The sequence below is a fragment of the Panthera leo genome, chromosome C1, assembly GCF_018350215.1.
Source record: "Panthera leo isolate Ple1 chromosome C1, P.leo_Ple1_pat1.1, whole genome shotgun sequence".
In the NCBI taxonomy this organism is placed as follows: domain Eukaryota; kingdom Metazoa; phylum Chordata; class Mammalia; order Carnivora; family Felidae; genus Panthera; species Panthera leo.
This window is the reverse complement of record NC_056686.1, coordinates 97,245,305-97,257,509: the sequence shown is the minus strand read 5'-3', so window position 1 is coordinate 97,257,509 and position 12,205 is coordinate 97,245,305. Positions and strand designations below refer to the sequence as shown.

Here is a 12,205-nt window from a genome sequence, read left to right as displayed (position 1 = left end):
TCAATTTCATATATTTTCTTAAAGCAGATATGTGTTTAATTATTTAATGGTTTCCACATTCATATCTAATTACCTTATGAATATCCGTTAAAAATGTATCATGACATTTGGGTTTGCAAGAAAGGAATTGCATTATTTCTTTTATTTGCTTTGCCTCTGGTTCAGATCAGCTTTCTTCAAGTAGACTGTGGTATTTAGGCTCTGGGCTGTAATCTTAAAAGGTAATCTTCCTGTGGGTATGGCCAGCTGATACACATTTTAACATCAAAGGATAATTATACTGATTTCATGTTAGATATAAATCCCTTAGTTTTCTGCAAATTGCTTAAGTATCTAAGTAAGCATAGTTACTAATTCTTTAATACATAATTTTCTATTTCAACCCTGTTATACCCTCAGAATTCAATAGTATTCACTTACAATCAGTCTATTAGATTTGAACTATTCTAGAAATGTACTGAAATTCTAGCCAGGAGTATAACAGTCCTCCAGCAAATTTCCCAGTTTCTATTAAATTGTATTATCATTTAAAAGATGGTCTTGCTTACCATAGTCCAGCATTTTCTTTCTTTCTTCCCCCCCCCCCTTTTTTTTTTAAGTTTACTGATTTTGAGAGAGAGAGAGAGACAGTATGAGTTGGGGAGGAACAGAGAGAGAGGGAGAGAGAGAAACCCAAGCAGACCCTACACTGTCAGTGCGAGCCCAGTGTGGGGCTTGAACTCACAGACCATGAGATCATGACCTGAGCTAAAGTCAGACATTTAACCACCTGAGCTACCCAGGTGCCCTAGTCCAGCCTTTTCTAAAGTGTTCTTCTTATAACACTTCTGCTAATTTGATAGAAATAGGTTTTATGAATCTCCTGCCAAAAAAGGGTAGCTTAAGTTGGATTAACCACATTGAAATGTGTTTCTTTTTTTTTTTAATTTTTTTTTTAACGTTTATTTATTTATTTATTTATTTATTTTTTTTTTAAATTTTTTTTTCAACGTTTTTTATTTATTTTTGGGACAGAGAGAGACAGAGCATGAACGGGGGAGGGGCAGAGAGAGAGGGAGACACAGAATCGGAAACAGGCTCCAGGCTCCGAGCCATCAGCCCAGAGCCTGACGCGGGGCTCGAACTCACGGACCGCGAGATCGTGACCTGGCTGAAGTCGGACGCTTAACCGACTGCGCCACCCAGGCGCCCCAACGTTTATTTATTTTTGAGACAGAGAGAGACAGATCATGAATGGGGGAGGGACAGAGAGAGAGGGAGACACAGAATCGGAAGCAGGCTCCAGGCTCCAAGCCATCGGCCCAGAGCCCGACGCGGGGCTCGAACTCACGGACCGTGAGATCGTGACCTGAGCTGAAGTCGGACGCTTAACCGACTGAGCCACCCAGGCGCCCCGAAATGTGTTTCTTAACTGTAGGATATCTTAGTGCTTTTAATTCCTTGGGTTCATTGGAATTCATTAGAATCCTCTTACAGAGGGAATATATTAATCTTAATAGCTAACAATTACTGCATCTGTAGTTTGTGTGAGGCACTTCTCAAAATGCTGCATGTTTGTTTGTGTAACTCATACCAACTACCCATGAAGTGTTGGTACTGGCATGGCAACTGTTTTAAAGGTGAGGGAGCCCGCTTACAGAAAGCTTCAGTAATCTATACAGGGTGTCGCCATAGGGGATAGAGCCTGGGTTTGAACACAGGCAGTTGGATCTGTTTTCAGTCCGTATGCTCATTTTCTTCCATATGGTATATAGAATATAGTCACAGTATATGGAATCTCTCACACTTGATCACAGGTAAAAAATAATGATCTTTGTTCTTTTTTAAGGCATCATTCATTGTTATACAGGACTTTTGTGTAGAATTGCTTCTTTAAATCTTTATATCCTTAATTTGTCCCCAAATTTCATCTTACCTGTAGGTTGTCTACTGCTTCACTTGAAGTGGCTAATCTTGTGGATGCCTTCACCTCAGGGCCAAATTTTATTTACCATTGTTTGTTTTGTAATAATCTCAGACATTAGATTACCATTCTCACAGCTGCAGTCAGATCTTTGAGCTCTTGGGTTACTTAGGGCTTTTCAAATTGTTGGTGAGAAGAAAAAAGAGAAGGAAGATGGCATCCATTTTCACAAGAAAGAATAGCTTCAATGGTCTCTCCTTCAGAGTTTAACCCTGGCTGGTCCTTCTTTTTTCCTCATCATTTTCCTTTGCCACTTATTTTCAAGTGCTAATTATCTCTTGAATGTTTGCTCCCTTTTCTTTAGTTCACACTCTGTATGTTTTCCAGGATAGACTATTACAGAACCCTTGTCATTGGACTTAAGACCCTAGGTTCCTGTTACTGCAACACAGGTAGAGTTGGTCTCTCAGCTCTGAGTTTTACCTTGTCAAATTGATTGTGTCCACATTGCTGCCAGGATTATTTTGCTAAAATAGAGTCCCTCCCTACCCTTCAACCCATTTTATTTTTTAATTTTTTTTAAAAGATTTTATTTTTATGCAATCTCTATACCCAATGTGGGGCTCGAACTCACAACCCCAAGATCAAGAGTCATTACCAACTGAGCCATTCACCCCCCCTCTTTTTTTTTTTTTTAATGTTTGATGTTTATTTATTTTTGAAGGAGATAGAGGCACAGCATGAGTGGGGCAAGTGCAGAGAGAGAGAGAGAGAGAGGGAGACATAGAATCCGAGGCAGGCTTTAGGCCCCGAGCTGTCAGCCCAGAGCCTGATGCGGGGCTCGAATCCACGAACTGTGAGATCATGACCTGAGCTGAAGTCGGATGCTCAACTGACTGAGTCACCCAGGCACCTAACCGCCGCCCCCCCCCCCCCCCCCCGGCCCCCGCCCAGGCACTCTCTTATAGCACTCTCACCCCCTTTTTAAAAACACCCTTTAGTGGCCCCCCCATAACTAAAGTTTCAAGTCTTCAATATAGCTTACAGTATTGAGTCATTCTAGAGTCTTTTCATCATCTGTACAAAGTTAGGAGACCTACCTGTACAAAGTTAGGTGGCCCGCAAGACTGCCTTTACTTTTGACATCAACTGCAGATTGCAGTAAGAACTCTAAAGGGAAAAGAGCGTGCAGTTCAGCTCCTTGATATGATTTGTCATTACCATCTTCAATTAGAGTTGTAGCCTTCTTTTTAAAAAAAATTTTTTTTTAAATGTTTTATTTATTTTTGAGACAGAGAGAGACAGAGCATGAGCAGGGGAGGGGCAGAGAGAGAGGGAGACACAGAATCTGAAGCAGGCTCCAGTCTCCGAGCTGTCAGCACAGAGCCTGATGCAGGGCTCGAACTCACAAACCGCGAGATCATGACCTGAAGTCGGAAGCCCAACTGACTGAGCCACGCAGATGCCCCTAGAGTGATAGCCTTCTAAACAAGATGCTGTCTGCTTACCTTGGAACTGCTATCCAGAAACCAAACAGTTTGCACGCTCTCTCCCTCTCTTTTAAATTTAAATTTATTATTTAGTTTTGAAGTGTAGTTGACAACTGAGCAGCTCTTTTTTGGTTATTAGAGAGCTGTTCATAGGGCACCACCCATGTGATTCTAGGATTTAGCAACTCCTTGCGTGGTTTCAGAGTCATACTTAGGGGAAAAGAGGCTGTTTGCTCATAATCAATAAATTCCTCTTTGCATTCTGCTGGTCGCATGTTTCTGTACAAACCATTTCTATTTTATACAGAATTCTTCTGGGCACTGCCTTCCTTAACTGGAGTGTTCTTCTGTCACCCAAGACATGGGTATTTCAGGTTGCAGGGTTATTTTATGTCCTTCAATCATAGAGTCAGTCTCTGTTAATGTCCAACAGTAAGCTAGTAATTTTCTATCAAATGGCATACATTTTACCATGGTATCCAGAAATTTTCTGGTCCAAAATCCCAATGGTTGCTGCTGAGTGGCACTCCCAGGCCTTTGCCATAAGCTCTAGTCTACATAAGTATGTGTTGCTGACAGTCCCCAAATCATGTCTAACTGGATCATAGGGACCCAAGAACATTGGGGGAGAGACTGTTTTTTGTAGTTCAGACATGGCCTGCCTTTGTTCAGGATCCCATTCAAATACAGCCTTTTCTGGTTAGTTGTATTTATTGGTGCTACTAACCATTACCGGGTGTGGAATATGTGTCCTTCCGAATTCAAATATGGCAACCAAATGTTAGGTTTCTTGTTTAGTTCTAGGGCTAGGTGGCAAAAACTACTTTTCTTCTTCTATGGAATGTAAATGGTGGCATCTGCTTAGGTTATTCTTAAGAATTTCACCAGTTTGGGCAGGTCCTTGGACCTGTTGGATTTATCAACAGCTTCTTTTGGTCATGTGTGTCCTTATTGCATTAGGTCAGCCCTACCTTTATCTTTAGTTTGTTATATTGTCATGGTATCATCAAGATAGTGTATCCCTTCTAACTCCATCATACCAGTAAGCTGGTGAATTGAAATCACCCTGTGGCAATATAGTAAATGTAAATCGGGGTGCTTTCATGTGAAGGAAAATTGCTCTTGGCGCTTTTTTTTTTTTTTTTAAGATTGAAGCAGAGAAAAAAACATTTGCAGGATCAGTCACTGAGTAGCACTCTCTTACAGTCTGCTATATGTTTCTTTTTCTAGTATTTAAGTCATACCAGGGACTGCTGATGTTATGGGGGCACTACTTTATTCAAGCTTTAATAGTCTACTGTTAGTCTTGATGAGCCATCCACTTTTTCACAGGCTACCTACACATTGTTGTTCAGGGAATTCATTGGTGCCAGCGTTCTAGCTTATAATTTGTCATTAGAGTGGTAATCTCTTTGTCCACCAGGTATCATATACTGTCTCAAATTTCTGTGGGCTCAGACAGTTTCAGTGGTTCCCATTTTAGCATGCCTAGTCAAGCCTGGTCTTAAGGTGATAAATTTATATGCCTTCTCTTTTATAATACCAGTCAGACACATTATCCATCCCAATAATACATTCATGTAAAGGAGATGTAACCACTTCACAGTCTGTTCAGATATTCCAATTTTCATCCAATTTTTTTTTACCTTAATTCTGTTAACTATTGCCACTCAACCCAGTCTAACTGTAGGTCCCCATTAGAACTTTGACAGGTTTTAGAACTAGAGCGCATTGGGCCCTCATATTAAGGAGTCCCAGAAATGTCTCTTATCCATCCCCTGCCTCTGTCCACACAAGTGCAAATTGCTGTGGTTCTCTAGTTACGGGCTGAGTCAGAAGAGCCTGGCCTCTCCTTAGGTCTTCAATTTGATTAGTTAATAGGACATTTGCTTGCCCTTGGCAATTCCAGGTCAGGGTTTTCATTGTCCTCTTTGTCCTCTGGCTTTTAAATTTTCTCAAACTTGGGGTAAATACAGCAGAGTTCTGTAGGGCTTTTTAATATTGAGGAGCATCAGCTCTCATTGGTCTATCCAACCTCTAGTCATGCTAAATTAAGATCTTTGTTTCAGCTCTATCAATGTCTGCTTTATTCATCCCATTTTTAAATAGCCATCTGAAGATTTCCATCCTACTGTGTTAAATCCCTTGACTCTCCCCTTTGTCTTTCTCTGTTTTTTTTTTAATGAATCTCTAATTTTCTTACCATCTGTAAGATGCATAATAGGAATCTGAGACCGTAAATCCATTAAGGCTTTTCAGATCATTGCTAGATTTTGCAGCAGTAAAGTTACACAGGGTGCCCATGTAAGAGTCCCCCTTAATCACAGTATTTACTATGACCTCAGTGAGAGGCATGCCCAGTAGGTGAATATCCTGGTTTCATAATGCCAACCCAGCATGGCTTGCATAAGCAGCACATCGGCCACTTCTTCTGGGGAATTCCACTTGACATTTATAGTAGAAGGACAGTCCTCCATTTCAGGGTCAGCAAACATTATGGGGTCATTTATCTAGTCCACTGGGCTAGCCGTGTCCTTGGGAATGACCTCCTGTGTGTCTGAATTATGTATAGCCATCTGTGGTTGTTCACTGTGATTGTGGTAGGGAGTTGTTGGTCCTGCATCAATTCAGACGTTGCTCTTCTATTCTGCACCATTCAAAACCAATGATGCTTCCTCTAGGTGATCACTCTCACAATATTTTAGTAGCTTCGGGAAGCCTCAGTCTACAAAATGAGGCATTCCTTTGTATTATAATCTCTAGTTTCATTAGTTTCTTGGTTTTCTCTTTCTCAACCTGGACTACATTCTTTGATCAGAACTCATAGAGGTATTCTCTCTCTGTTTTCCCAGCATACTTTTTCCCTTTGGAGTGGCCCTGAGGCTACTAGTGGCCATAGTTCAGACTTGACTGAAACCTAAGCTTTGCCCAGTATCAGGATCTGTCCTAATACACTTTCATTTTAGTTACTACAAAATCAGTAACCAAGGGATTGTATAATTGGCTTGCTTATTAGTTTACATTTTCTTATTTATCCAGTGAGTCAACTCCTAGGGAGTTGGGTCTGCCTTTCTAAATTCCATCGGTAACTTACCTCTAGTAACTTCAGCTGCAATTCCATACCATGAGTTACTAGGTAGTCATCTAGGAATCAAAGGCTCATAAACCCCTGTCCTCTCATCCTTCCTTTTCCCAGACCACATGTTTCAGTGAGTCAGGATCATTTTAGTGAATCCCATTTCTGATACCAACTGTGAAGTTAGAGAACAATCCATAAGTGCTCCCTAACTTTTGAAATCAAATGCAGCATTTGAGGAGCCCCCCAGCCACCCTTCTGACACCCATTGCAAGTTCAGGATTTCCTGAATCTACCATCAAATTCAGTAATTTACTGGAATTGTTAGATAATTTGCTAGAACTCACTGAAAGTTGTTATACTGATGGTTACATTTATTGTAATGAAAGGATACAGATTAAAATCATTCAAGGGAAAGACGCGTGGTGCAGAGTCAGAGTCTAGGAGTGTTCCAAATGTGGAGCTTCCAGTTTTCTCTGAGTGGAATCTTGGACATAACTAACTCTTCTCAGCAATGATGTATGACAGTACGCATGGAATATTGCCCAATAAGGAGGCTCATCTGACCCTGGGTGCCTAGAATTTTTATTGGAGCTCTGTCATGTAGAATATGGTTCACTGTCGATGTGACTGACCTGTCTCTAGCCCCTCCTGAGGTTGAGCTGACACCATGTGACCTGAAGCCCCCTGTAAATCATATCTTTAGCGTATAGCCTAAGGCACCAGGTAAAGTTTTATCAGGTAGTACATTTCAGTACTCCTGGTAGTTGAAACAAAAGCCAGACCCCTTTTTGATAAGGGTGAACTCATTTTTACAGTTTGTTAATTCCCATTTGTGCTCTTATACTAGCGTATCCCCTGTTTTAAACTAAATCTGCCTTTACAAATGCTATTTCTTAAATTGTAACACATCTTCCTTATCTGTCAGAAATATTTAACCTTAAAACCAGTTCACTTTTGCTGTGTTTTCTTCACCAACACTTTTTGTTTCATCTTTCTCACTCCTTTTCCCTGCCTGGACATTAAGGCCTTTTAGGACTAGTTCTTCAAGGGGCTCACTTTCCTGTATGCTCATTAAGTTTTTAAAAGATGATCAAGTCACTTGGTTACCCACCTCTTCTTGAGTCAGTTATGCATGCGATTGTGATAATTTATATTTTCTTAGAAAATCATCTGTTTAGTAGAAATTTTAAAAACATATTCACTTAGAATTAAACAGCATTAAGATTTTACAAAAATAAGGTTATATCTCTTGTTAATAATGTTGTATAGCTGAATTTATTTCCTTTTTCCTTATAAGCCTGGCCATAGGTTTGATTGTTTAAAAAAAAATTTTTTTAATGTTTATTTATTTTTGAGGCAGAGAGAGACAGAGCATGAACAGGGGAGGGTCAGAGAGAGAGGAGACACAGAATCCGAAGCAGGCTCCAGGCTCTGAGCTGTCAGCACAGAGCCCGATGCGGGGCTCGAACTCATAGACCGTGAGATCATGACCTGAGCCAAAGTCGGAAGCTCAACCAACTGAGCCACCCAGGAACCCCTAGGTTTGATTGTTTTATTGGTCATTTGAGTTCTTGAAGTCACTTATTCTCCTCTTTAAAAGCATTCTAGTGGCGTGCCTGGGTGGCTCAGTCGGTTGAGCAGACTCTTGATTTCAGCTCAGGTCATGATCTCTCGGTTCGTGAGATCGAGCCCCATGCCCTGCTGACAGCACAGAGCCTTCTTGGGACTCACTCACTGTCTCTCTCTCTCTCTCTCTCTCTCTCTCTCTCTCTCTCCCTCTCTCTCTCTCCCCCTTTCCCTCTCTCTCCCTCCCCTCCCACCCCCACCCCCACCCCCGTGTGTGTCTCTCTCTCTCTCTCTCTCTCTCTCACACACACACACACACACACACAAAATAAATAAACTTAAAAAAGTGCTCTGATTCTCACAGTTCTCTTATATCTTCATTCTTTCCTTAGCTTAATTTTGTTTTACTTTTCTTAGATTCTTATGTTGAATCTTTAGTTTATCAAAAAAAATTAGTCTCATTCCATAATCATTGACTTAACACGTGTATAATTATAGTTTTGGGGCTCCCCCACCTCCTTTTAAAGATAATTGCTACATATTATAGGGATAAAGAGGATGAACTCTGATGTGTGTGTCTGTGTCTTTTAAATGGCGATAATATAGTACCAACTTTATAAGCTGGCTTATAAGGATTGAATGAGAATTGTACCTATAAAGTGCTTAGCACAATAAGTACTCAGTATCAGTTTAGCTATTATTACTAATATTGTGACCTGTACGTTTTCTTTTTTCTCTCTTTTTAAATACATTTTATAGAGGTCTTTGGTTTTCTTTATGCTTTATGGCTTGGAAGTTGTTCTTAGAAAGGAAAATGGGCGCCTGGGTGGCTCAGATGGTTAAGTGTCTGACTCTTGATCTCAGCTCAGAGACTCTTGATCTCAGATAAAGCTATAGAACTTTATGAAATTTTGTACCTCAGAACATTACATGGTTTCTAGCTATATCATGTTGTTATCCCATCTCCTTCTTATAATTCTGCTCATGATAAATGAATAAAATAAGTATACACTTAAAAAAAAATCAAAAATGAGACGAAGAGACACCAGTGGATATTTCAGTGAATTTTTCAAAAGCTGGGAAATGGATTGAATATTTGGTGGATCTGATAATTGACTTAGTAGAGTTGAATGAACTACAACCCAAGGGTATGTAAAGGAGATATACAAAGAAAGCCATGTGATTTAATTCCCAGAAATCTGCTAAGGATCAGGATTTAGAGGCAATAGGTATCACAAAAGTTGGGCTTATTGTCTTGAGGATATTAGGTCTAGATGAAGAGTAGGGATGAGGTTTATGACTGACATCAGGGAAGGTAAGTGTAAATCTGCATTATACTGTGGGAGCTTCACTTCCCCAGACTTGCTTCCAGATTGCCAGAAGTGACATTTTTTTGTTCAACTTTCCCCCTTTATTTTTTTTTTCTGCCCCCCCCCCCCCCCCCCCCCCCCCCCCCCCCCCGCAATTAGAGGCCTTTTCACTCTCTGGAGAAAATGATCAAAAGAGGTCTTCAAATGTTGACATTTGGGGTTCATTTCTAATTAAAAAGATGAAGCCCACCAGTTCATAAGTTCTGCTCTCACACAGACTCTAAGTAGTTTTTAAGTACAGTAAAACTTGGGATTGTGAGTAATTTTGTTCCGCAAATGTTCTGCAAGACGAGCAAACATTTCTAATAAATTTTGACTTGATAAACGAGCGATGTCTTGCAATACAAGTAGTAGGTGACGCCGAGTACATGATCACAACTGACCCAGTGGTTCTTGAAATTTGCTTTGATATACAAGTGCTTTGGATTACAAGCATGTTGCCTGAACGAATTATGCTCACAAACTAAAAGGTTTTACTGTGTATTTGAATGTGAACAGATGAAAGGATCATCCAGCATTTGAGGAGAGCCACCCTCATGTGCCATATGCCGTACATTGTGGGCTGTGGTGATAACTCTTCCCTCTTTTGTCTGGCTTCAAATATAGAGACTGGAAAAGCTAAATGTTTCCTTTCTCAGCTTTCCTGGCATTTGGTTAGCTCTGGTCCACAGTTTATGCCCATAAAATACAAATGGAATTCTGCTTAGTTTGTAAGTTTTAAAAGGGACAAATGTTGCTGGTATCAGCCCTTTTCCAGCTTTTTCCTTCCTTGAATTAGGATGTGATGCCGGGAACTGTGGCACCATTATATGCTCATGAAGGTAAAGCCAAGATCATCTGAGAGATTCTAGCTTTGATGTTATTTAAGTAACATCATCAGCTACATTTGGTCTTGTTACACGAGTCTTTATTAGTCACTACAGGTGTACACATTTCTGATTGACACAGCTACCTACATGAAAGAGACCAAGACACTGAAAAAAAGGTCATGAAAAGCATAAGATAATATAGGAATAAAAGGAAATACAAAATCAAAGTTATGACATCCTGAGAGATATGACAAGCTATTGGTCACAAAACAAGGATAGAATCTTTGTAAAAGAATTCATTAAAAGAAGAAATAGCTCCTGGAAGTATGATAGCCGAGGCAAAAATTAATAGGTTTGGTAGATAAATTCTAGTTTGTCTCCTAGAAAATAGAGCAAAAAGAGAAAATAAAAAACAGATAAGAAAATGACAAGGGGCACCTGGGTGGCTCAGTCGGTTAAGCTTCTGACTCTTGACTTCTGCCGAGGTCATGATCTGATCGTTTGTGAGTTCTAGCCCCACGTCAGGCTCTGCACTGTCAGTGCTTGGGATTCTCTGTCTCCCACCCTCTCTCTGTCCCTCCCCCACTTGCTCTCTGTCTCTCTCTCAAAAATAAACATTTTTAAAAAAAGAAAGAAAATGACAAGATACCCAACAGCCAACCAGTATGAATTACAGAAAAAGAAGTGATCAAATAAGTAATTCAAAAAGTTCTCCTAAGAACCTAGCATTGCCAGTCTGAAATGACCCATTTAGTGCCCAGTATGTTGATTAAAAAAAAGACCCACGAAAAAGTATATATCATTATAAACTGACAGTATGTTATGGATTAAAGTGAAGATCAGCAAAGTTTCCAAAGTAGGCAACGTGTAATGAAATGGAAATCTAGATAGGATCTTTATTTTTTTTTTTTTAATTTTTTTTTTTTTTAACGTTTATTTATTTTTGAGACAGAGAGAGAGCATGAACAGGGGAGGGTCAGAGAGAGGGAGACACAGAATCTGAAACAGGCTCCAGGCTCTGAGCTGTCAGCACAGAGCCCGACGCGGGGCTCGAACTCACGGACCGTGAGATCATGACCTGAGCCGAAGTCGGACGTTTAACCGACCGAGCCACCCAGGCGCCCCTAAATAGGATCTTTAAATACAGTAATACCAGGAGATAGAAGATGCTGGAACAGTGATTTTAAAAGTTGGGAGTAGAGAGGGAAAGATTTTCAACTTTGATTTCTATAGCTAAATTTTTTTTTTTTTAAAGATTTTTTTAGGGGTGCCCGGGTGGCTTAGTCAGTTAAGTGTCCAACTTCGGCTCAAGTCATGATCTTATGGACTGTGAGTTTGAGCCCCACGTTGGGCTCTGTGCTGACAGTTCAGAGCCTGGAGCCTGCTTCAGCTTCCATGTCTCCCTGTCTCTCTCTGTCCCTCCCCCACTCACTCTCTGTCTCTCTCTGCCTCTCTCTCAAGAATAAATAAACATTAAAAAAAAAGAAAATATTTTTTTTTATTTTTAAATAATCTGTATACCCAACATGGGGCTCAAACTCAAACCCCAAGATCAAAAGTTGCATGCTCCACCGACTGAGCCAGTCAGGTGCTCTTTCTATAGCTAAAATTATTAAGGTGGGTCAGCATGAAAGGATTCAGAAACTGCTTCCCATGCACCTTTTCCTGGAGAACTATTAGAGAATGTGATCCACAAAAATGTTAGTAAACCAAGAAAGTTAATGTTGAATTGTGGGTGCCAGAATGACAACTGTATAGTAGCTAGATTAACTGAAGCATAAAGACTGAGGATATCTCCAGGAAAAAAATGGAACCACTCTAATATACTTGATATTGTTAGGTCATTTGAAAAATAATATTGACAAATTTTTGACATATCTGGTGGAACATGAGATTTATTAGGGATTAGTAAATTGAAAGTTAAGCAAAGCAGAACAGAAGGCATTCTTTAATTTCCCCCTCTCCCAAAAAAAGTTCTATAAAAAACG

The 12,205-nt window shown here is 40.1% G+C and overlaps 1 protein-coding gene across 4 annotated transcripts in view; it reads left to right on the top strand.

Moving 5' to 3' along the window:
- Nucleotides 1-12,205, top strand: part of TRIM33 (tripartite motif containing 33) — a 131,017-nt gene that overhangs the window by 60,047 nt on the left and 58,765 nt on the right. The window lies entirely within an intron of this gene.